Raw genomic sequence first — 26,659 nt, forward strand, 5'->3', positions numbered from 1 at the left:
TCCATTGCCGTTTCTGTGTCTCCTCTCCTCTTAGAAGGACACTAGTCATATTAGGTTAAGGGCCCATCCAAATCCAATATGAGCTCATCTTAATTTTTTTTTTAAAGATTATTTATTTATTTATTCATGAGAGAGAGAGAGAGAGAGGCAGAGGGAGAAGCAGACTTCCCGCAGAGCGGGGAGCCCGATGCGGGACTCGATCCCAGGACTCCAGGATCATGACCTGAGCCGAAGGCAGACGCTTAACCATCTGAGCCACCCAGGCGCCCCAAGCTCATCTTAATTAATTACAGCTGCAGTGACTTTGTTTCCAAATAAGGTCACATTCTGAGGTACAGGGGATGAGGATTTCGACATTCTATTGGGGGGACGTAATTCAACTCATAATACCATTCAACCCAACAATCCCATCCTTAGGTATTTTTTTAAACATTTATTTATTTATTTTAGAGAGCACGCATGAGCAAGCGGGGAGAGGGGAAGAGGGAGAGAGAGAATCCTGAAGCCGACTCCCCGCTGAGCGTGGAGCCCAATGTGGGGCTCCATCCCGGGACCCTGAGACCATGACCTGAGCTGAAATCAAGAGTCAGCCACTTAACTGACTGCGCCACCCAGGCGCCCCTCCATCCTTAGGTATTTACCCAAGATAAATGAAAACAATGTCCTCACAAAGATCTGTATGAGATGTTTATAGCAGCTTTATTTATAGTCATCCAAAATAGGAACCAACCCAAACATTCATCAACCGTGAATGAGTAAATGTGGTACATCCATACGGTAGAATTCCACTTGGCAATAAAAGGGCCAAACTCCTGATACATCCAAGAGCATGGGTGGATCTCAAAGCTTGATGTTAAGTGAAAGAAGCTGCACAGAAAAGACTGGAAACTACCATTTACTCAACAATCTGGAAAAGGCAGAACTATGAGGCAAAAAGCAGATGAACCAGGGGCGCCTGTGTGGCTCAGTCAGTTAAGCGGCTGCCTTTGGCTCAGGTTGTGATCCCAGGGTCCTGGGATCGAGCCCTACATCGGGCTCCCTGCTCCGCGGGAAGCCTGCTTCTCCCTCTTCCACTCACCCTGCTGTGTTCCTGCTCTCGCTATCTCCGTCTCTGTCAAATAAATAAATAAAATCTTTTAAAAAAAGCAGAGGAACCAGACATGGGAAAAGCATACTGATCCCAAAGTCACAAGAGGGGACTTTTTCAGATGATGAAAATATTCTCCATCATAATTGTGGTGGTGGTTATATAACTGCATACATTTGTCAAAAGAGTAATTTTTACTGTGTGTAAATTATACCTCCATAAAACTGACTTTCACAGTCTCGGGTACTGCATTTGCAAATCAAAAGTACTTAAAAAAATAGGACCCAAGATTCTTTGAGACCTCACTGTAGGTGATCTGTATATAAACTTTTCTAATTCGAGGAATTAAGGTTTCTAACAAAGATTGTTACACATATTAGGATTAATTGATGTTAGCAAACATCAGTATTGCTTCCTGTGGATGGAGATCAAGAAAGGAAATCTCTAGAGAGCCAGGGTCTGTCCTTTGGGGGAATGGCCCTCAGATCACTACAGGGAGAAGCCCGTAAGACAATTAGATAGTCAGAAAGCCATCATGGTGAGAAGCAGCGAGGCCTCCAACCCCACCTCCTGTGTGTACCTTGGGCTCTTTCCTTGGCATTTATCTGAATGTTCCCCACTTAGTTCTCCTGACAGCGCTTCTCGGGACATGGCTGTGCTCTGCCCGCCCTAACAGGACAACCTTCTCTTGGTTTTCATCTGACTTGCTCTGAGCTTATCGTTCTGTTTTTGTCTGCACTCAGATATGGATAAATGACTTTCGTGTTTCCTACCAATCGTGAAATTATGGTATGTTAAGCTTCACATGATAGAATGTATAATTTTATGTTAAATCATATTTGATGTATACCAGATTTTTTTTTAAGACTGTGTCTCCTGCAGAGCATGACCCCTTTCTGAACAAGACCGGGGCTCTTTCTCACTTTGTGTTTCAAGGTTAAGAGTCCTGTGTCTTCCCCAGAGGTCAAAACCAGAGAGGGCCTTACCTTCAGGTGCAACCCCCCCCCTCCCTTTACAGATACGCTTCTCTTAATACACAACTGCTTACAAGGAACATAACAAGGGGTGCCTAGGTGGTGGAGCCGGCTAAACATCCGACTCTTGGTTTCGGCTCAGGTCATGATCTCGGGGTGGTGAGGTTGAGCCTCAGTTCAGGCTCCATGCTCAGCAGGGAGTCTGCTTAGGACTCTCTCTCCCTTTGCCCCTCCCCCACCCATCTCTCGCACGTGCTCTCTCTCTCTCTCAAATAAATAAAGAAATCTTAAAAAAAAAAAAAAAAAGGAACATAACAAGAATCACACACATGCCTCAACAGGAAGGTTTGTTTCCTGAGGCTTTCATTCATGGTGAAAACCAGGGATTGACCTTCAAAAAAAAATCTTAAAATATCCCGTGTCTTTCTCCCTGCCAATTTCCTTTTCCTCCCCGCCTCTCCATTTCCTCTTCTTCCCTCCCGCCCCACTCCTGTCCTAGTTAGCTCTTTCCTCTTCTTGCTCCCTTTTCTCCATCCTTTCCTCTTCCCTCACTTCTCTTCCTCTTCCTGCTCCCTCCCATCTGCCCACCTGACCATCTTCTGTCTACTTGATATTTTGTATTTTCCCTGCTCTCTTTGCAGTGAGACTGTGACGAGGGACCCAAGTGTATTTTTCATTAATGCTGTTCGTATTTAATAAGGTTTGGTGTTCTCCGATAAGCCTAGCAGAAAAACTCCACAAACTTGCCCACAGTATACTCACTGGGGGCTTCCACTTTTTTATGCCAGGCAGATGTAGGCAAGGAACAATACCCTATACTGGGTCTTGGTGTGGTTCCAGCTCATGCATATTCATATTTCCTACCTCATTAGTAGTCCCCTGGGCTTACTCTGTGTCATCAGGAGAGCCCTGAGAATTGTGGAAATCTCAATTAAGACAATGCTCCTTGTCTTTTCATTGGCCTTGATATTTTTTGAAACACAAGTTTCCAATTGCTCCATAGAACTGCTAATCAGATTTCTTTTCTATATATAAAAGTAAGTCTTAAGAACAGTTATTCCAGCAAATGTGCACTGTGCCCTAAGTTCAGCTTTATCAAAATTCCCAATAAAGACACTCAGTTCTGCATTCTACAAGCAGATTAAAATCATTTAAAAAAAATAATGTCTCTAAGGACCTTTGCATAACACAGCAGGGAAATACCTAACATCTTTTAGAAAGATTTAAAATAATGACTATAAAAATGTTTGGGAGGGAGGCGCCTGGGTGGCTCAGTCAGTCAAGTGTCTGACTCTTGATTTTGGCTAAGGTCATGATCTCAGAGTCGTGAGATCGAGTGCCCTGTTGGGCTCCACGCTCAGCACAGAGTCTGCTTAAGATTTTCTCCATCTCCCTCTGCCCCTCCCCCCTGCAGCTCCCCTTGCACTCATTCTCTCTCTAAAAAAACAAAAATTGAAAAATCAAAATATTTGAAGAAATAAGCTGTAAAGCTAAGGTTTTTTTGTGATTATGTCATATAATTGGGAAGTGATATAATACTACTTTAAGTCATTTTATCATAGTGATTTTTAATATAATTCAACAAATATCTATAGCTCCTGTTATGGAGCTAAGCCCCGAGGGAATGAAAATGGCGTCTGCCCTCAAGATTTACAAGGGAATCAGGGAAAAAAGATATGCACAAAAAATCGTAATGTACAACAGATAACAAGTTTGTTATCTTCTTGAGTGTAGATGTTGTGCCTTTCATTTAACTTACACTCCTCTCAAATCTAGCTCAGTCCTTTACACACAGAGATACTTAATAAGTGTGTTAGAAAAACTAAGTTTTCTAAAAAGGAAATAATGCAAGCAATTAATGCAGATTACAAACGTTAGGGAAGGTCTCACGGAAGTAGGACTTGAGCTGAAACTTAATATATGGGTAAAATGTAGATCTGTTCAAAGGGAGAGGCAGAGCATTCCTGCCGGAGGAAAGAGCATGAATGAGATTCAGAGGTGGGAGCAAGTGTGCTGAGCAGGTGTGAGGGAAATCGGCTGGAGCAGAGTGTTCCCTCAGGGTTTAATGTTTAGAAAGCCAATAAACATAATCACTAATCCTCTCAATACAGGATTGTTCCCATCAGCTTAGGAAGAGCATACCAAGAATTACACACAGGCCTCAATAGGCCATTCATTTCTTCCACTTTAAAACCAAAACCAAACAAAACCTTTCTTGGCTCTATATTCCCCTCTCTAAAAAAAGTTGCCTGGATCAGCCGCCTCTAAGTCCTCTCCCTGAATCTCTCTTGAAGTCACCCCAGTAAGGCTCCCATGCCCACAGCTCCACCAAAGATACCTGGGTGGGTAAATCCACCCGTCAGGTCCCAGCCCCCAGCTCTATGGACCTGGACCTTCCAGCAGTGTTTGAGACAGGTGCCTGCTCTCTCCTCCTTGAACCACTGGCCTCACCTGTCCGCCAGGACCATACTGTCCTGGTGTTCACTTATTCCTTGGCCATTCCCTCTCAGTCTCTTGTGCTAGTGTCCACCCATCTCCCTGACCCTGAAATGTGGGGGTGGCCCAGGGCCCGGACCTCAGTCATTTCCTAGGTGATATATGCAGGTTGGTGTTCAGTATCATATGCCCACTGATGACATTTAAATTTATAGATCTGGCCTGGCGCTTCCCTCATAGCTATAAACTCCTATCCAACTACTTGTTGGTATCTTTGGATCACTAAGGGCATATCCCAAACTGAACTCCTGATACTCTCTCCCAAAGTGGTTCCTCTCAATAGCTTCCCCTTCTTAGAGAAAGGGAATTCCATCCTTCCACGGCCTCAGGCCAAAAACTTGGGCATCACCCTTGACTGTCTCCCCCCCACACCCCTTCCACATCTCATCCATTAGCAAATCCTGTTGACTCTACCTTCAAAATATTCATCATGTGGCCACTTCTCATCACTGGTTCAAAGCACCACCTTCTCTCTTCTGGATTAATACAAATGCCTTCTTTAGAAAAATTTATTTATTGGGTGCCTGGGTGGCTCAGTCGGTTAAGCGACTGCCTTCGGCTCAGGTCGCGATCCTGGAGTCCCCGGATCGAGTCCCGCGTCGGGCTCCCTGCTCGGCAGGGAGTCTGTTTCTCCCTCTCCCGCTCCCCCCTCTTGTGCTCTTTCTCTCTCTCAAATAAATAAATAAAATCTTAAAAAAAAAAAAGAAAGAAAAATTTATTTATTTATTTGAGAGAGAGCGCGCGAGAGCACAAGCGGGCGTGTGGGGGGAGGGGCAGAGGGAGAGGACCCCCAAGCAGACTCCCTGCTGATCGCAGAGCCAGACGCAGGGCTCCATCTCAGGACCCATGAGATCACCACCTGAGCCGAAACCGAGAGCCGGACGCCCGACTGAACCACCCAGGCGCCCCCAAAGCCTTCTAAGCACTCTTCTACCTTTGCTCTCCGGCATCCTGTTTTCAACCCAGCAGCCTGGCAATCCCTTTAAAATGTGCATCAGACCAGGTCTCTCTTCTGCTCCCAATCTCCCAGTGGCTTCCCAGCTTATTCAGAGAAAAAGCCAGTCTTCCTGCGCTGGCCTACGGGGCCTTATATCGTCTGTCCCTTCCGCCCTCCCACCTCCCCTTACCTCTCTGACCTCATCATCTCTCATCCCTCCTTGCTCAGGCTCTCCAGCCACACTGGCCTCCCGCTGTGCCTGGACTTTGCCGAGTGCGCCAGCTGCAAGACCTCTGCACCTGCTATTCTAGTAGCCCAGAGAGCTTGTCCTCCAGATGCCTGCACAAGGGACTCCCTCATGTCCTCCAGGTGTTTGCTTAGATGTCAGCGTCTCAGAAACCTTCCCTTGCTGTCCTGTTTAACATTACACATTCCCACCACTGCTTTCTATCCCCTTCTCAGCTTTATTATGTGTCTCTATAGCATAGCAATAATGACTGCTCTCTGCATACTATTTGCTTTTCTATTTTTCTTTTTTCTTCCTTCTTTTCTTCCTCCTTTCTACCTTTCCTGTTTGATTCCCTCTTCTAGAATATACATCCCATAATGGCAGCGATTTTTTATGTTTTGTTCACTATTGTATTCTCAGGGAGTACAACAGTGCCTGGAACAAAGAACATGCTTGAAAAATATTGGTTAAATAAATGAATTAATCTGCCCTTTACTAATGAGAAAATGGAGTCTTAGAGAAGTGAATAATTTGGCCAAAGTCACTACGCTTGTAAGCCGGGGGTGTAAGATGCATAATAACATCTGTTGGACTATGGACCTAGCCACTGTAATATCTGGCTCTCTGTAGGCAAAGCAAGGATCTTTATCTTATACAAGCCATGACACTCTTCTCCAAAGCATTTTGTATCATCTTATTTGAATTTCTCTATGACAATGAAAAATTTGATTTTTTCCCATTGTTGAGAGTTACAATTTGCTCAAAAGTAAATAAGGACTACAAAAGAAAATATTAATTCCAAATCCACATGATGATAGATTACTAAAAGTTTTCCTTTTTGATTCAGTTCTATTTGGATAAGATAGGAAAAAAAATCAGGAATTAAATTAATCATCCAAAGCAGTACAATAGATCAAAAAAAAACTTCACAAAAGAAGAAATATCGTGAATAATGTTGCAGTGAATGTGGAATACATATATCTCTTCAAGGTACTGATTTCATTTCCTTTGCATATATATCCAGAAGAGGGATTGCTGGATCATATAGTGTTTCTATTTTTAAGAAATACATTTCTTAAAGAAAGAAGTAACTGAATTTTATTTTTTATTTTTTTGAGATTTTATTTAGTTATTTGACAGAGAGAGAGATAGTGAGAGCAGGAACACAAGCAGGGGGAGTGGGGGAGGGAGAAGCAGACTCCCCACTGAGGAGGGAGCCCGATGTGGGGCTCGATGTGGGGCTCGATCCCAGGACCCCAGGATCACAACATGAGCTGAATACAGGCAACTTAACCATCTGAGCCACCCAGGCACCCCTATGAGAAAATTCTAATTGCTGATCCAATTCATTGCAAGTTTATGGGACTCTCCAGGTTTCCTATTTAATCCTCAGTTGGTTGTATTTTTGTAGGAAGGTTTCCATTTCATCCAAATGTTCAAATAAAGTGGCTCATAGTGTTTCTGAATTTACTTTTTAGCCTTTGATTACCGATGGTTATGTGTCCATTTTCATTCCTAGTGTATTTTTTACTTGTTTTCTGTCTTTCTCTGTCTCTCATCATTTTGGACAGAGATTTGTCAATTGAATTGGTCTTTTAAAGAGAAAGATAGTTTCTTATAGTTTTACAATTCCTTCCATCTTTCTTTCTTTCTTTCTTTCTTTCTTTCTTTCTTTCTTTCTTTCTTTCTTTCTTTCTTTCAACTGGTAGTTTATGCTCTGATGAGGATGATAGCAGATGGTATAGAGCAGTTGCTGTAGAGAGGAATGACCTGGGGAAAGCAAGTGCGTATCAAAGTACTGTTTCCTGCCATGTGCCTCAGCTGTTGACTTGCAAAAGGGTGGTCATTAGGGCAAAGCTGGAACCAGGACAGGGCAGGTTGTCCTGAGCAATGAGGGTGGCTGGCTGAGAGGTGAACGGGCAGAATTACAAAACACTTCCAGAAATTGCCTTTAGTTGCCTGAGAAGGACTCTGTCCTGTTATTCATTCTTCCTCTCTTTTTCCTTATAAAGTTTAACTCTTTATCAACATTATCGAGCCAAAGCTAACATTGTTAGAATTTTAGTTCATGTTAAATTATGGTGGGACAACTAAAGGAATGTTATTATTCAAAGAGCGTTTTTTCAAGCCCAGTAATCCTTAGCATTTCTAATGTGTGGGTGATAGAATTCTCTAAGCAGAGTTAATAAGCAAACTTTCTCTGGCAAGATTTAACATTAGCTGCAGTTTGGACTTTAGTTGTAAGCTCAGAATGGATGGAGCAGTCCTCCTCTCTAGCCAAGCCTGGATGGCAACAGAAATACTATTAATGCTATAATTTCCACATAGAAGAAACATGCACCTCCATATATATATATATATATATATATATAAAAGTGCCATAATTTTTTCCCAAGTTTTTATTTAAATTCTAGTTAGTTAATGTTTAGTGTAATATGAGTTTCAGGTGTAACATTTAGTGATTTGACACTTACATGTAATACGTAGTGCTCATCACATTAAGTGCACTCCTTAATCCCCACCAGCTACTCAACCCATCCCCCTGCCCACCTGCCCTCTGGTAACCATCAGTTTACAGAAGATATAAATAGATACAGATATGGATAGAGATTGCTATAAAATCACTAACCCTTTTTTAAAAAATATTTTATTTATTTATTTATTTATTTATTTATTTATTTATTTATTTGAGAGAGAGAGAGAGAGCAAGAGCAGGGGGAGAGGCAGAGGGAGAGAGAAAGGGAGAAGCAGACTATCCACTAAGCAGGAGCCCAACATGGGGCTCAATCCCAGGACCCTGAGATCCTGACCCTAGCTGAAGGCAGACGCTTAACTGACTGAGGCACCCAGGCGCCCCTAAAATCACTAACCCTTAAATCCGGAGGAGACAGCCTGCCGTGAGTTGAATATCTTGCCCAAAATCACAAAGCTAGCTGGTAGCAGAGCCATGATTGAAATCTCTTCTGTCCTAGCCTAGTCTTTATTCCATTGCTCTATGAACTTCTGTTACTGCATTGCTTAAAAGGTAGATGAGAATATTAAGTGGCATTCAACTAGTTATTACCAATGCAAGAGTTTTAAGGAATACTTTCTGTTAACAGAAATGTATGTGTCTGGAATGCATATCAGAAAGAAGAAAAGAAAGTTGGAATGAAATGTAGAATGTTGTCAGTGAACTGGTTGGTTTTACACGTTAGTTATTTGAATTAGGAAACATATAGGAATGACCTTTATTGTGCTCAAATATGAGATGATGGTTTGTTTACTCATTAATATCTACTATTAAGATACCTTAGTATTTTTGATAGGATGAGGGTTTAAAGGTTTTTCTCCCTCTCTTTGCTTTTTAGAGATTTTTGTTTTAATATACAGGAAGACCCTCAGGAAATCCTCTTTTCTGGTGCTGGGTTCATGTGAAGAAAAAGACATAAAACTCTTATCTTCACATCATTCAGGAGTTCTTTATGTGGCTAACAGCTGTTTCTCTTGATTCTTAGGTGATATTTAGCTAGATTTTAATCACTACTTTACAGAGTCCCTTTGATTTTAAAATTATCAGTAACAAAAAGCAAGTGTTCTATAAAAACTAAATTAAGCATTTTAAGCAACACATTTATTATAAATTTTGAAATTAGAACTCTTAAACTTTAAACTCCCTAGAAATGGCAGAGGGTTCAGTGATGTTATGAATTATAGCTCTGTTGTAGAGTTTGCAAAATGCTTTGTAGCAGATTAACTACTAAAGGGGAGAAAACTCATTTTTATTATTGGTGCTATTAGCGTATTTAATGAAGTGGCTCCGCTCTTTTGCTCACAAATGCTCATGCAAAGAGGCTATTTTAATATAAGTGCTCATGATGTTGCTAATAGCACGTTCTTTTTGATTTGGATTTATCTTCTGATCCTTTCTAGATACTACTCATTTTATTTTATTATTATTATTATTATTATTATTATTATTATTATTTTAAATTTTATTTATTTATTTGTCAGAGAGAGGGAGAGCACAAGCAGGGGGAGTGGGAGAGGGAGAAGCAGGCTCCCCGCTGAGCAAGGAGCCCGATGTGGGGCTCGATGTGGGGCTCGATCCCAGGACCCTGGCGATCACGACCTGAGCCGAAGGCAGATGCTTAACCGACTGAGCCACACAGACGTCCCGATACTACTAATTTTAAAAGGTACCTACATCTAGGTATGCTGTGAAGAGATTTTGCAGAGGTAAGGAAGAGATTTTGCAGAGGTCAAATCAGTTGACCTTAAGATAGGGAGGTGATCTGGGTCAGGCCTGGCCTAATCACCCTAGCACTGTAAAGGAGTCTAGAGGCAGAGATGGAGGAAGATAGAGGAGGAGGGAGACAGAGATAGGAAGAATGAGAAGGGTTTGATGCGCCTTTGCTGACTTGATAATGGAAAGAGCCACGTGGGAAGGCATGTGGGCAGCCTTTAGAATCTGAGAGAGGCTCCTAGTTGACAGCCAACAAGGAAACCTTAACCTTAGAGACTGGACAAACTGGACAAACAAAGAACTGCATTCTGCCAAGGGGACCTTTATGCTCCAGATGTGATGAGCCATGGGCTCTGCCAAGTTCCTGATTTTGGCTTTGGGGGACCTTGAGCAGAGAACCCAGCTAGGCCATGCCTCCGTAAAGCAAAGATGAGGTGATATATTGGTATTGTCTGAAGTTGCTAAGTCTGTAGTAATCGGTTATGAGGCAATAGATCATACACTGTTTTGGAATTTGATCAAGCTTAGCTTCTTTAGAGAGCTAAAGCCGTTTTCCCTTCCAGTCTCATTCTTAGCTGAAAGCAAAAATGAATAAGCAGAAATCATGTCTTTGCTTTGCCAGTACCAGTTTATGGAATCTGTTGTTTTGAGCTTTATATTCCATTGCAGGTGGCTTTTCGCTTGTTTATAAATCAGAATGATTTCCCTTGAGACCATTGTTCTCAGCTGTCACAGTTACCCTTCACTGTGTAGTTCCTCAGCTCTGATTCAGGGCGGGATGGGGGGGGCGGAGATTATTTACAGGGATGACCACCACGACTCCTCCTATCCTAGGATCCGGGTACTCAGTTCTCTTTGTAATGTGACCCCTGCTTTTACTATCAAGGGGTGGAAGCTGTTTTGCCTGAAGCTCAGATTAGGGCTGGCTCTGTGCTATTTTTGAATGATCTAGTGTCTCAGAATGACCTGGAGGCTAGACCTCCTGGGGCCTTACAGCTTTCCTCTTCCACCCTCTTGGATATCGCTGCCCCGTGAGGAAGTCCCAGCAATTTTGCTGAGAGGCTATGTGGAGGGCATCTGAGGCACACAAGCAGACAGCTCCAGTCGATATCTGGACTTTGAGGCCGCCCAGGACAAGCTGGTCTCTGGCAGGCCTCCCATCTGACGGCAAACACATGATAGAGCCTCGCTAAAACCAAATGGAGCTAATCCCAGCTGGCTGGGGTCCACATTGCCAGCCTGTAGCATTGTGAGCAAATCATTCATTCTTATCTTAAGCTACTAAGTTTTGACGTATTTTTTTCCTATAGTAATAGTTAACTGATACAGATAGTAAAGAATATGACTTTAAAAATACTATTTTAAAATTAAAATCTTGGGCGCCTGGGTGGCTCAGTTGGTTAAGCGACTGCCTTCAGCTCAGGTCATGAATCCTGGAGTCCCGGGATCGAGTCCCGCATCGGGCTCCTTGCTCAGCAGGGAGTCTGCTTCTCCCTCTGACCCTCCCCCTTCTCATGCTCTCTCTATCTCATTCTCTCAAATAAATAAATAAAATCTTTAAAAAAAAAATTAAAATCTTATTTCTTTTTTAAAGATTTATTTATTTATTCCAGAGAGAGAGAGAGGCAGAGGGAGAAGGAGATTCCCTGCTGAGCAGGGTGCCTGACAAGGGCTCTGTCTCCCAACAGGGAGCTCACGACCTGAGCTGAAATCAAGAGTTGGATGCTTAACCGACTGAGCCACCCAGGCGCCCCTAAAACTTTATTTCTTTTTGAATGGATTGTCTGTTCAAACGTCCGTGTACACAGCACAAAATTTAAGATACAAAAGGGTATCCACATAAAAATGAATCTCCTGCCCCCTGGGCACTGTGAAACCTTTCTCACCTCTTTGGAACCCTTCAGGATAACAGGGCATAAAGTAACAATTCAAGATTGTGCATAGAGAGAAGAGACCAAAGAAGGAGATAGAGACAACATATCTTATTCCAAATTGATTTGCTTTGCTCTACTTTATGTCCCCAAATGTACATCTCTGCTTTCTTCAGTTTTCCTTAGGAGTAACTTTAAAAGGCCTCCAGATGTCAGAGCAACAATGAGGTTAAAGTTGAGTGTAGGGTGATCTTGTGGGTGAGTGTTATAGGATAGGAAATTATCAACTATGTTTTCCAGTAATGTCAGGTTAGGGACTCTATCACCAATAGACTCAGTGACTCAAAACCTTTCAGAGGAATATTTTCTTTGTATTGTATTTGGAGAAAGCAAGTGAGGAAAGGCCCTCCATGCCACCTGATAATCCATGTCAGCCCAGGAGCAGAAATCCAAGCAGGGCACAGTAGGTGCCTAGGCCGCTGACCTTTCCTGGAGTCCTGTCCACATCCAGAATGTGGAATCTACAGGACATCAGCTTCGGGCTGAGAGTTTGGTGTTACCTGACCTAACCCTGGGAAGTCTGCTCATGCCCTGAAAATCTAAACGCATTCATTCTACAAACATCTACCATGCGCCTACTATATTCCAGGCACTGTTAGTACATGGTATGGGTACAAACATAAATATCACTCTAGTCCATAACCTTAAAGTTCTTCTGGGCTCTACCCACAGAAACTCCAGGAACCCCAAACCAAACTGGATACTTGATCCTACCTGGATCAAAATTCCCCTAAGACTCCAAGAATGTGAAATATTCAGCCCCAAATAGTGGACTCAGTAAATGGGTGTGGGTGTCTTTTCTTTTAAGAAGGCTTTGACTCAAGAAGTTCAAAGAAAAGATTGATCTCTTCTTACTGGTTTTGTTTAAATTATGTTTCCTGATACAACGGCAGGGTAATGACAATGAAACTGTGGAAATGTATATCCCAGACTATGGGCAGAGTAATGACAATGAAACTGTGGACATGTATATCCCAGACTATGGGAAGAGATACATATTTCCATTCCTCTCAGAGGGCAGAGGAAATACTATATGTGGTCACTTATTACATCCAGACACTCTGCTCACTGTCCTGGCATCACAGAAGTTTGCCCCAGCTTGCTTTAAGGGGACATTACAGGCTCACTGGTGGGTTAGTGCTTTTCCAAGGTTAGAATCTAGAATTTAATGCATGCTTCTTATATTAGTTTGCTCAGGCTGCCATAACAGTGGCTTAAACAACAGACATTTATCTTCTTACAGTTCTGGAGGCTGGAAGTCCAAGATTAAGATGCTGGCAGGGTTGGTTTCTGGTGAGGCCTCTTCCTGGCTTGCACATGGCTGCTTTTTGGCTATGTCCTCACATGACCTCTTCTCTGGGTGCCTTAGAGAGAGAGAGAGAAATCTCTGGTGTCTCTTCCTCTTCTTATAAGGTCACCAGTCTTACCAGATTAGGTCCCCACCTTTATGACTTCATTTAACCTTAATTACTTCCCCAAAGGCCCTATCTCCAAATACAGTCACACTGAGGGTTAGGGGTTCAACATATGAAGTTGGTGGGGGGGGGGGGACACAATTCAGTTCCCAACACTTTTTATATGCCAGCTACTATGTTAAGCAGGAGGTGTATATCATTACATAATGACATATGTATCAAGTGTAAACTCTGTTCAAGGAGGACATATATTTACAATACAGAGCAATAATTACCAGGCTGTGCTAGGCATGAGAGGGGCAGAAAAGTTCCATCCAGTTTGAACAAGTCAGGGAAGGCTTCTCAGAGGAATGGGTGTCAGAGAGGAGAGGAGCCCTTGCGGGGGCAGAGTGGGGTGAAGGTATGCTAGGCAGAGGGGAGGCATGTGGAAGAGCATAACAGGCGACAGATTCTTTCCTCCAGTCTTTGTATTCACAGAGCAGGGCCATTTAGCAAATATAGCACTCTGGCTGAGTGAGGCCGTGGGCGTCTGGGGGATGAAGAACATACGGAAGAGGTCAAGGTGATATCAAAAAGTAGACTGCCCCCACAGGATACTGTAGCAACGAGCTTGGACTTGATTATGTAGTAGGAATTGGGCACTTGTTCGAGGGTTTTAATTTGAGCAGATTTGCACTTGGAAAGTTCCCTGAGAAGTAGTTTGGAGGAAAAGAGTGTGTGATTGGAAGCTGGGGAGAGTTGGGAGACCACAGTGTGATGGCAGACACAAAAGGCCCACTGTGGCAGTGTTGGTGGAATGGGGAGATGGGTATCTAGGCCTCCTGTAGGATTTCTAGGACTTGGGATTGGCTTCCATGTGGGGAACGAAGGTAAAAATCTAGGCTGGATCCCAGGTTCTGGTCTGGGAACGGGCAGACTCTCAGTTAATTACAGAAACAACAACAATGCAAGGACAGGGAGAGAAGAAAGATGTGTAGGAAACACTATGGATAAAGTTCACACAGGTTAGTTTCTTGGGCTGGGAAGGAGCTTCTTTCTCTCTAAATCCGGTGGCAAGTGATTCCTCCCCTCAATGGGCTTCAGGGACCTAGGGATGGTCAGGCCCTTAAAGAGTTGTGGCTTTAGAGTATCTTTGGAGTAAATAATTTGCTTACCAAAAATCATAATTGATATGACTGTTCCCTGTGATCATAACCCAAGCTGTTTTAGTCAGAAAAACTTCCCAATAAATAAAGCCTTATTCATCTCTTGCCAAGAAAATTAAAAAACTTTTGATCTAAAATCCACCAACCAGCTGGCCTCGTTTCCTACTCTGAATTAGATATTTCTCATTTTTGTTCGATGTCGTGATTCAGGTACACGGTAATCTGAGTTTTAGGGTTGGGCAAGAAGCAATTTGCGGTAAGAGAGCTGTAAAAAACGAAAATAAGAGGGGAAAAAGGAGGTTAAAAACCTTTCCTCCTTGCGCACAAATTAAATCTCCAATTACTCTTTGATGAATGGGGACAGGGAAGGAATATGAGTAAATTTCCAGGTCACTGGGTTTCAAGCCCTGGTTTGACAGTAAATTTATACAATTCCAACAAATCTGTTTCCTTTTCCTCCCTGATTCCTTTTGAGTTTTCTTCTGTGACGTATTCGCAGGATTTCAATGGGGAGAGTCTCGCTAAGCCTCACAAGCATGGAGTGGAGATGGGGGCCAGACACCCACCAGCGAGTACGTGAGAGAGACAGAGACAGATGGGGAGAGGGAGGGAGAGAAAGATCTTTAATCGTGGGCCTCGTGATCCTACTCCTGCCACCTTGGAGTCCCCATTTCTGTCTCTCATCGGGTGACACTTAGTATTTTTCTTCCAACCTTCCCTCTCTTCTTTCCAAGTTTCTGAAGCCAACCAAACTCAAACAACAGAAGGAAAACCTCCCGGAACCGAATCCTCCGACTTTCTCCGAGCTCCTGCCTGGCCTGGCGCACTCCCCTCGGGGCCGCGGCGGTCCGGAGCGCGGAGCCCGCAGCCAGCGCGGCGGGGCGGGGCCTGGGCGGGGCCTGGGCGGGGCTTCCGCAGTCGCACCCCGCCCCCAGCCCTGCCCCGCCGCTTAATTCGGATGCGCGGGGCCGCGGGGTGTGAAAGAGCCGCCCTGCGCTGGACGGGCCGCCGCTGCCGTCAGAGCCGCCGCCCGCGCCGCCTCGGGGCCGCCCTGAGCACCCGGCCGCTGGGCGCCGCCGCGGCCGCCCGGAGCGAACGCCGGGGAGGGAGCCGCGCGCCTTTGTGAGCGCGCCGAGGTAGGTTCGCCTCCCGCACTTACTTTGCACACAAAGACTGGGAGCTCGGGGTAGGCGGGTATCCGCCGGGGAGACTGCGCGGCCGCCCGCCCAGCCCCGACCCCCGGCCCGAGGGACCCCAGGGCGGAAAGGGCCGCCGGCTTTCCCTCCCCGCGGCCGGCCGTCAGCGCGGCGCGGGCGGTGGGGCGGGGGTCCCTGCGTGCGCGGGAGGAGGACGCGCAGGGCGGTGGGCGTGCGGGGAGCCCCGGCCACCCCGGGCCGTGCCCCGGGAGGGCCTGGGGTGCAGGGCCGGGGCGTGGCAGGGCCCGGCGCGGTGGCCCCCGGCCCGAGGGGCGCTGGGGAGGCGGGGGGCGCTGCGAGGAGGGGGAGCCCAGGCGGCCGCTCCGCTCGGCTTATTGTTGCTTCCTCGGCCCTGAAAATGGAGAGACCCTGCCTGGAGCTGGTGCGCTGCCCACCCGGAGCGCCGCGCGCGGCCAGATGCCGAGCCCTAGGCGCCCGGTTCGCCCCTCGCTGCGCGGGCGCGCTCGGGGTGGTCGGAGCGGGCTCCGGGGTCAGAGCGAGCCTGTGCCTGGGCAGACAAAGGAGGGGCCTCGGGGGGGGGGTTTCCCCACTGGTTTAAAGGTGACTGTCGCACTGTTTCCAAACAGTCTGCAAGTAACTTTTCCATTTTTGACTCTTTTACGTTCCCACTCTTCCAGTAAACCCAGCATGTTGGGTGGCGTCTGCAACCCGAGAAGTCCTAAAAATTGGGTTCCCATAATTTCTCTCCAAGCATCTTCGGGTCCCTTGGGGATGGCACGGCTATGTATGGCCAAGTTTTGACATGCTGCGTAGGGGATGGTAACAGCCCCCTCTGAAATGTGGAGAGAAATGCTGTTGAGAGGGTAAATTGTAGATCTTTAATCTCTGCAGCAAGGTACCATACCCTTCCTTCCTCAAAAAAACAAAAAACAAAAAACTTCAGTCAACGATAGTAGAGCTACGTTATTTGAGTAGAATGAGTATGATATTAAAGGGAAATACAGAAAAACGGGATGAGGCTTGTTAAACTTTACATTCTTTAACTTGAGGATTTCTTGCTAACAGGTATGTTAGTTTTTTCCTCTTACCACGTCCCCCTGGCCATTACTTTGGAGATACTAGCTGTCCAAGTTGATTTAAGTTGAAATAGTACCAGAGGTGCCTGTCTGGAGATTTCTTAGTGGTAGGAGTTTCAAGTTTTAAAACTTAAGTATAGAATGATGTATGTTTATTATAAAATTGAAAAAATACAGAAGAGAAGGTCACTTATGCCTACCACCCAAACACACCCTCAGGGTGAAGGCATCTTAGCTTGATTTATGGCTTGGCAGCCGCGGTATGATTGTTTGAGAGAGAATGTGTGTGTGTGTGAATAAATGGAGTTACTGGTTCTTAATCTTAACCAGTCACGTCAGACTAAAATATATCGAATAACCATAGTCTGCCATAGTGGTTTGCCATTTTAACACAGGATTAATACCAACAAGTTGTCTGAAATATATTTTTTTACAGCCTTAAAATAACTACCTGTACAGAAGGCGGAAGGGAAGAAATAGGAAAAACAAGGTACTTTCCACTTAATTTGGAAGAATAAACCAACAGAAAAGTTTTAGGGATTGTGTTCTTTAGATTTCAGGAATAGTTTTGGATTGACTTTTTTTTAATAAAAAAATTTCAGCTTATAAAATATTTAAAAAGCAAAATTCTGCGATTGATGAGAAGTATGTGATGAAAAGACACTCTTTTTGTAGACAAAGAATGACAGAGGTTTTATAGCCAGATACATGTTTACTTCTGAAAGTAAAAAAAGGATTTCCCCTTGAGTAGTGAGTGGTTTGGAGTATGTGTGTTTTGTAAAAAAAAGAAAGCCAAAAAACAACACATTGTTCAAATGTAGATTTGTCACTGCTTTTGTTATTACATACACTTATTTTCCACTTGTAAAATTTTCGGACGTTTCATTTCTCCAGTTTCCACTTGTAAAAGTTTTGGACATCTTCATTACTCCATGCAAAGTAAAAAGAGGTCTTGGAGGCAACTGTGTAGAAGTAGATTGATCCTGAGGATGATGCAATCAATACTTTTCTAAGTCAGAAGAATTTACAAGAAGGAAGTTGTGGCTTTGTACTATCAGGTGCAGTCTTTGTTCCTGTGCCTAACTTGGGGCTCCTTAATCTGCATACAGGCTTACAGGGAGCTTTTGCCCCTGTAAGTAAGTAGTGACTTGTAAGTCCCGACTGTGAAGTATATGGTGCCAAGTGTGTCGTCTGCTGTAATGATTAGCGTTCTTTCAGAATTAAGGGGACCCTATTTATCAGAATTTTTAGATACTGTTTTTCAACCCTCCTGTGGCCTTGGACACCATAAGCACTGTAAGCAATGTAAGCCCAGCTGGAATAGAGGTCAGAGTTGAGTAGCTTTGCCTTTTTTCTATGATGTTGCTTCGAGGGGAGGAGAGAAAAGTTTGGGATTGGTCTCGTGTCGTGGACTTGCTATGGCTGTTTGTGACGGCCAGCGTCTTGCCCACCCCCCCACCGTGGACTGCAGAATCCATTCTTGGGCTGTTTAAAAGGAGACTTGGTTTACGTTTTCGAGAAGTGCTATGAGAAATCCTGTTCCTGAACTGTGGTAGGGTGGATGCTCTTACTCATTCCTTTCTTTGTTTTCTTAATTGTTTAAAATGTCACAAGATAGAGGGAGAAGATTTATACTGATTTTCTTTGGGAGTGGTTGAGGGGTGGAAGACTTTTCTCTGAAAAGAGGGACCCTAGTAGATTAGTAATGTGGCTTTAGTGTTATTAGTGAGGTCTTGTCTGCACCTTCTCCTCTCCAGGATTCTGTGCACAGAATGTGTTTTAAAATGGGTCAGGAGGTGTGCCGGGGTGGTTCAGTTGGTTAAGCGTCTGCCTTTGGCTCAGGTCATGATCCCTGGGGTCCTGGGATCGGCCTTGGGCTCCCTGCTCAGCGGGTAGTCTGCTTCTCCCTCTACCCCCCTCCCCCCCACCTGCTCGTGCCTTGTGTCTCTCTCTCTCAAATAAATAAATAAAATATTTCAAAAACTTAAAAAAAAAAGTTGTTTAATGACTGATGTTAAGAGCTGTGAATTAAGGTAACTGAAAGAATGATGGAAATCACAGCTAAAGCTGAGGGGTCGGGTTTCTGACTAAAAGGTGAAGGCTGGGGAGAGGCACGGGAGGGAAATGCGCGTCACTTGCTCAGGGCTGATCAGTTAAGAGCCTGGTGGTGGTAGGGGTGTGGCTGAACACAGGAAGAGGACTGTTCATTTTTGTCTAGAGTGTGGCTGAGGGGTTGGGGCACTTTCCAGCGTGGAATCCAGGAGAATCAGGGAAACTATGGTATTGTTTTCATGTTCTTGCTGGAGGTAAACCTTAATGCCAGGGGCCCTTGGAAGCCGGTTGTGGTGGGGACACGGGGTCCTGAGCTGTTCTGAAGGCTTCCCAGGAGCTGAGGGCTAGTGTCATGCAGGGGAGGGGGGTAACTGACTACAACTATGCCCAGCAGAAGGTCTGTTGCAAATGAGAAGATAAGACGGGGTTTGTGGGGAACTTGTGGAAAGACTTCCCTCATGTTTTTCAAACTCCGGTGAACTGTAGGAAGGAGAACGGAAGGGAGAGGTTCAGAAAAAGGAAGGAACGTTGCCTTAACACCAGGTGGACGCTTTAGCCCTTCGGCCGAGGATTTCACTGGAGGGGAAGCAGTGGGCCCCGAGTGTTGTAGAGCTGTACCCCCAGTCCGTGCTGTGTGGTGCTGTGTGCAGGGGGAAGTGGGAGGGAGGCATGGTTTGGTGACGGTAATGTTCCCCCCACACAGCCAAATCATGGGGTTCTGCGGTGTGAAGAAAACGCCCATTAAAAAAAAAGAACACCCCCACCCCACCCTTTAGAGGCCTTGAAACATCAAGGGCCTCTAGGCTGTCCACAGTGCTTTTCCTGCTTATGTTACTGAATCATAAATTCAGTCATTAGACCCAGAAGTCTTAAATGGGGGGATGCCCAGCCTATGCAACCTTCTGGGTTGAGTCATGTGTTGTGAAGTCTCCTCCAAAAACAGGATTGAGAAAATGCAGGTTACAGACCAGCCATCTGCTTCCTGGCTGGTTGTAGGTAGATGTGGTTTGGAGGGTTCTTGATTATCCTTGTTGTTGTCAATGCCGACTTGTGTTGCCCTGGAGCGTCTATGGGTTACTGCCCTGCTCAGTCCCAGCCTTGGGCTAGAGAGTGCGATTGGGGAATGGGATGCCTTTCTTAATGTGGTGCAGGGGAAGCCAGACACCTGTGAATCAGAATCCAGGCCCCAGCTTTGTGACCTGCAGCGAGTCGCAGAACCCCTGGGAGCTCCAGTATTCTCATGTGGGAGATGAACTTAGTAAGACCTACCTCCCCAGCACGGCAAGGGCAAATGCAAGGTCACGAAGGTCCAAACATACAGTTCCCGAGACATGGGCATTAGGCTGTTGTACCGTTGCCCACAGTCTTTACTCCAATTTCTAGTAACTCCGCAGCAGCTGACGAAGGACACGTAGGGAAGGGTGAGGGACTTCTCCCCTTCTCTCTTCCCCTGGCTCCTCAGGATGCCGTCATATCTCAGGAGTGTTGTAAAGATAACCTGGCTTTGATATGAGAAATGACATGTTCTGTTATATCCTTGGATGCAAGGTTTGTCATAATAAAGTGTGTAGGAGAGACGGCTGTAACTCTCATGTAAACTTTTCTGTCATTATTAACATTTAAAACTCAGCACACTCCATGAGAGTTAAGGTTAAAACTCCCATTTTATCTGGGCCTGTTGCATGCTAAGGAGCTTACGAAACTATACAGTCGTATTATAAACTCCTGCAGTATGAATAATCAGAAGTTGTTTATGAGTGTCTAATGTGGATGACTTCAGATTTCCATGTCCTGGAGGAAGTTGTGGATATGTATATGTAGAAAGACTTTCTTCATAATATTCTTTTCCCTTGTAACTTAATGGCATTTAAAATAGCTAAAGCTGTGGTCAGAGTTCTTATTTTTCTTGCTGTTTTTAATGGATGCACAGAGTAATATAGTGTAGTGTGGAGGGGGGAGAGAGACCTAGATTTTAAAAATTTTCAGAATCTTAAATGCAAGCTCCCATTAATTAGTATGATTTTTTGAGCAGGTCATTTATGTCCGGTTTTCTACTTCCTCATCTGTAAACTGGACGTAATCACCCTTGCTGACCTCTTAGAGCTGTCTTGAGGGTGAGGTGAAGCTTGCACGCTTTATAGCTGGTGGAGTGGCCCCCTGATAAGTTGTCATCCAAGGGACTTCCCTGTGGTTCTGTGGCACCCGGGCCATCCCTTTAGGATGGGGTGGATCTTTGAAGGCAGAGGAGACAGAGAACAGACAGTTAGGGAAGATCAGCTGCAGCATCCTTTAGGTTTCTGCCCAAGTGAGAACATGTTACTCTGTGCTCGTGGAAAGGAGGCATCTTGAAGTACTAAAGTGTCACACTTAGAGTTCACCTGGGTTAGCCCGTCGACCTAGGAGGGCTTCCATATTCTTTTTTTTTTTTTTTTAAAGATTTTATTTATTTATTTGACAGAGAGAGAGAGACACAGCGAGAGAGGGAACACAAGCAGGGGCAGTGGGAGAGGGAGACGCAGGCTTCCCGCCAAGCAGGGAGCCCGATGCGGGACTCGATCCCAGGACCCTGGGATCACAACCCGAGCCGAAGGCAGACGCTTAACGACTGAGCCACCCAGGCGCCCCGGGCTTCCATATTCTCATCTGTGAAATATAATAACAGTAACATAATAATATTATTTTTATTATTACCAACTTACAGTTCTCGAGGACTTCCTACCTGGCAGGCATTGTGCTAAGTGCTTTATGAGATTTCTTCATCCAGCAAGTATTTAACGAATTTTCCTCTATGCCAGGCTCTGTGCCGGACTCTGGGGTCCATGGCTGGGACAGTGGGCAGGACTGACGAAATCCCTGCCTGCGTGGAGTTTTCATTCTAGCGGGAAGACAGTGTGTGATTCCAGGGAGCGTCAGTGCGAAAAGAAACCAATCAGGGAAAGGGGCCGGAGTCTAGCAGGTGAGGAAGTGGTGTTTTTCATAGGGCAAGGCCCATCTGGGGAGGATAATTTGAGATCTCAAGGAAGGAAGTGATGAGCCTCGCCCCCATCTGGCTGTGTAAGGGCAGGTGCAAATAACAGCCCAGAAACAAGAGGAGCTTGCTCTTGGGGAAGGGCAAGAAGGCCCTGGTGGATGGAGCCAGTTGTGGGGGGTGGGGTGGGGAGGAATATGAGGTGGGGTCCGGAATGGGCATTGGATCATGTGGGGCCCAAAGGCCATGGTCTGGTCAGTTGTGGGAGGGCTCTGAACAGGGGATGGTAGAGCTTGGCCTTATGTTCTCTACATACCTCTTTGGCCTGGAGTGCAGTGGTAACTGCAGAGGGTCCAGAATGGAAGTCCAGAGACTCCAGAGTGGGAGGCTTTTGTGAGTCCCCAGGGATGTTGTGATGACTGGGATGGGACTGGTGAGAAGTGGTTGGGTACCTGATGCAGTTGGAAGATGGAGCCATCGGGACTCACTAATGGATTGGAGCTAATATTCGAGAGGGAGAGGAGTCATGAGGGACATCCACACTTTTAGCCTCAGCAGCTGCATGAAAGGTGGCGCCATTTATTGATACGGGAAACCAGGAGGGGCCAGGGGAGGGTGATGTAACGCTCACAGCAGCCTCTGAGAGTAATACTGTTACGATTCCCCTTTCACAGATATGGAAACTGACACTTAGAGAAGTGAAGAGTTTGCCCTGAAGCGAATGAAGCTGGGTCAGGATTGGGATCCAAGTCTGATCCTCGCCCAAGCTCGAATTCTCTACCATTTCTGCTGTACTCTATAAAATACCTGAATTCGCTAGTATCACGGAGTGGTATGAAAATGCCTGTGTGAACACTCTGGAAACACATCTCTTTTATATGTCAGTGTGGCTTTATTGAGGTATAATTCCATTCCCACAATTCACCCATTGGCATTGTGCGGTTCTATAGTCTTTAGTAGATTTATGCAGTCGAACAACCATCACCCCAGTCCTGTTGGAGATTTTGCAGTTGGTTCCTGTTCCTATCCCCATTCTTAGGCAACTACTCATCTTCTGTCTCTAGAATTTTGCTTTTTCTAGAAATTTCACCCTCAGAGAATCATACAAGATTTGGCCTTTTGTGTCCGGCTGTGTTCGTTTTAACAGAACGTGTTTATAGTTCATCCACTGTTGTGCCATGCATCTGCTTTTGAGGAATGTGTTTTTCTTTTTGTCAGGAAGAGGTGCTCTGTGCTGAGAATGATTTCCATGAGATGGGTCAGTAGTATTGCCTGGCGTTTACTGAGCATTTACTATTATGCGGGGCGTGGCAGTGTTCATTGTCTTCTCTGATCTTCCAAGGGACTCTTTGAGGCAGGTAGCATTATTAGTGTTGGATAAATGAGACACTAAAGCACAGAGAGATTAAAAAGCTTGCCCAAGGTTACGATGAAAGCCGGGATCACACTTGGGCCTTCTCCCTCAGAACCGTGTCTGTGTTCCCTGTGTCGATAACGCGTTTGGCTTCTTAACTTCAGAAGAGGTTTGGGAGTAATGCACTTGCCAGGTAAATCCAAAATTACAGTTTTCAGGAGAATATTCGTACTGCGTTTTTATCTTTGGCATTACCCTATGGAAATTATAGCGTCTTAAAGTGATTCATTTGTGAAGTAGCTTTCTTTTAGGCATCACATAAAGATGGTGCCAAATTAAAATCACATAATTATGTCATGAGGCAGAGCTTGTGTATTTGAGTAGTTTTAATTATTATGTTTACCAGAAATGCCATTTTTGTACCAACTATCCCCAGGCTATTGCCTTATTAATGGATGGAATTTAATTAGGCATGATGCATTTTTCAGTGTTTATATAATTATACATTAATACATTTTTTCCTCTGTAACAATTCTGTATTCAAGCAGTATTTTTTCCTATTCACATATAATCCATATTGGAAGATTTCATATTCCCTATTGAAGAGGAATTCTTTGCGTATCCCCAATATTCTGAAAACTTTCAAAACGTTTTAAACACCTCTGTGTTCTTCTGTTTACCTTTTTTATTTTTATTTTTATTTTTATTTTTTTTTTTTTTAATTTTATTTATTTATTTGACAGAGAGAGACACAGCGAGAGAGGGAACACAAGCAGGGGGAGTGGGAGAGGGAGAAGCAGGCCTCCCGCAGAGCAGGGAGCCTGATGCGGGGCTCGATCCCAGGACCCTGGGATCACGACCTGAGCCGAAGGCAGACGCCTAACGACTGAGCCACCCAGGCGCCCCTACCTTTTTTTTTTTTTTATTTTTTTTATTTATTTTTTTTTTTAAAGATTATCAAATAGCTTGGTAAGAGCTGGTTATATAATTTGAGCCATCTTGAGTGATAGCCCCTTTGGAATCAGGACTAACTTTACACCAGGATGCTGCCCCTGGTTTCTCGTGAGACACTGTACTGGCCTCACAGCTTCCGGACTTTCTGGAACAGAATTATGGCATCGTTAAACTAACTCTGTAAGTGGGGTACATCTTTCATTTTTTAGGGATTTTTAATTACGGTCCCAGTTTACTAGTTCAAAATAGCAAACGAAAAGAAAAAGCTGCTCTTTATTTTAGAATACCTGGTTTGAAGAGTCAAAAAATTAACAGTTTTGCATTATGATCTACAAAGATCTCCTTCAGATCTTTAAAAAGTCTCTATACGGTTAGAGCCGCAGGGGAGTCTGCTGTGTTTTAAAAGAAGATTAACCAGTGACATGGCAGGTCTTCGAAACTGGTAAAAGGAGACAAACACCGTTCCACAGCCATTGGGGCAGTTTGGGGAGCGGCGGGTGAAAAGCCCTAGGACTTGAGCTAGAAGCTGTGGGCAAGTCCGATTAGGGGACAGAGTTCAAGCCCCGCAGGGGGCAGTAAAAGAGCCGTATCTTCAGTCACCATCGCCCTCTGTTCACGTTGACGGTGTGCATCCTGGCTGGACAGCACGTTTCAGCTGCAGAGGCCACCAGCATGCGGACATGGACGTTGGAAACAGGCCCCAACCTGTTTCTTTTCCCATTCCAGGCGTGCTTCTGACTGGCCCCACTCACCTTGAGGAGAGGGGCTGTTAGATTGGAAAGACAAATCAAATACAATTAAAATCGTAGGGAGTGAAGAGGAATGGATGCTGTACATGTGAGATGTGTGCCCTTTCCATTATGTACGTTATTACCTCCGTTAGATATGTTTTTAAAAAAAGCAAGACAGGAAACAAAAAGAAACTCAGCCAAACTCTCCGGGGAATACAGGTGGGCGGTAGGAGCATCGCTCAAGAAGGCAAAAGCAAAGTTGCCACTTGGGTGTTGCTCACCTCTTTTCTCCCGTTGCACAGGTAACTTGCTTGCTTCAGATGCTGGTTTTCCTGCTCAGAGCAGTGATTTTATGCTCTTTACGTGAATGGGTTTCAGATGAAGCTGGGGCCTGCTGGAAACCTATTGGCAAATTTGTTAGCAGAGGATCCTATACATTTCCTCTCTAGGTCACCTCAGAAACTAACTGCCTTGTGTTCTACCAGCAGTGAATCTTCTGAAATCTTCTTACCTGAGTTTCCCCTTTCTGTGCGGGGCTGCGTGGGGCCCCGCCGCCCGGACCCCCATTTATGCTGATGGGCCCTGCCCTTTCATTGTGAGGTGGCTGAACGCAAGGTTCCAGAACCTCAGATGGCAAGGTCTGGGGGAGGGCAGGGGTCTGTAGAACTCCCATCAATCCAGCGTTAACTTCGCTCCCATTACGTTTCTTCAGACTGGCATCGGAACAAAGCCCACACTTAACTGTCTGATTGTTACGCTTCCTGAAGCTTTTTAACTCTGGAGCAGCTCTTCTTCTTCCCAACCCTTTTCTCCAGAGCTGTTGATTTGTGGAAGAATCAGGTCAGTTGTCTTGGAGAGTGGCCCACATTCTGAACTTGGCAGATCGTTTAAACCTGTTCCACTAGTCTCTGTAGGTCTGTAAACTGGAAGTTAGCCCTAAAGCTCGATTAGATCCCAGTCCAGTTGTTTGGGTAAGATCAGTCTGTCGGTGGTGGTGTGTACTTCACGTTGGGTCATCTGAGGAAAGTGTCTGGGTGTCTCCCTTGCGGTGATGCTGAGGTGGCTCACTGAGTTCACGGGGTGGCCGCTTGATCCTTTCATTGTGAATTTCCTCATTCCTTCCCCTGATGTCTGTTGGTGTCCCCTGAGGACTGTTACCCAAACTAGGGTCTCCGGAGAGGTTGTTGATTCTTCTTTCTTCAGGAACATGGTTAATGAGAGTGAGGTGGAGTTTAGACTGGCCAGGGGTCCGGGAAAACCAGCGATGCTGGTGCAGCTGAGGGACATCTAGAGTGTTAATAGAGAAGTAAAGACTGGTCTGGCTCTCTCCAGATATCGTGAATGCTTCCTATCATTAGAGCTAATTACCACTTGCACAGTTTTTTATGACTGTTAACTGCGTCAGGTTAATTTTATTGTAAGCCTGGCTTAGCAGCAGCGTTAAATTCTCTCCTGTTGTTTACGTAACTCAGGTGCCTGGCCACCACCTAAATTAGGAGATTATGACGTGGGTTTATGAGATTGAATCCGGTGTGATGGTGCGCACCATGACAGATTATCTTTTTCAATAATCATTTTAAATATGACTAGTAAGGACGTTAAAGCCCTGTCTTTCCTTAGAAAAGGTGTCGCTGATGAGTTTAAAACAATGGGAGTGAGAATGATAAATCTGAAAAAGTTTCTGTTCCGCCCGGATTTAAGAGCAGTGGACCTTGAGTGACATCTTTTCGACTTCATTGTTAAGCTGGAAAGGATAGATTCTTGCCTTGTTTTCAGCAGGAAGTAATTGAGAGCTCCTTTTATAAAGGAGGGTGGTTACAGCAAATGAATTTAATTTACATATGCTCCTTCCCTGCTAAGCCTCACCTGGACCTACTACACCAGCATCCTGATTTGGGGACAGCCTCAACCTTTGAAAGCCACTGGAA

General features: G+C 45.0%; 1 protein-coding gene across 2 annotated transcripts in view; it reads left to right on the plus strand.

Moving 5' to 3' along the window:
• The window catches only part of FAM107B (family with sequence similarity 107 member B), a 226,248-nt gene that overhangs the window by 133,055 nt on the left and 66,534 nt on the right, over window positions 1–26,659 (plus strand). The window contains exon 1 of one of the 2 annotated variants that reach the window (XM_064592037.1): window positions 15,416–15,575. The exons of the other annotated variant lie outside the window; for it this stretch is intronic. The gene's annotated coding sequence lies outside the window, so the exon portion shown is untranslated. Of the gene's footprint in view, window positions 1–15,415; window positions 15,576–26,659 lie in introns of those variants that run through there. 2 annotated transcript variants of the gene reach the window in all.

The sequence above is a fragment of the Mirounga angustirostris genome, unplaced genomic scaffold, assembly GCF_029215605.1.
Source record: "Mirounga angustirostris isolate CCGP_5_RB_7025 unplaced genomic scaffold, mMirAng1.0.hap1 SCAF_5, whole genome shotgun sequence".
Taxonomy (NCBI): Eukaryota; Metazoa; Chordata; class Mammalia; order Carnivora; family Phocidae; genus Mirounga; species Mirounga angustirostris.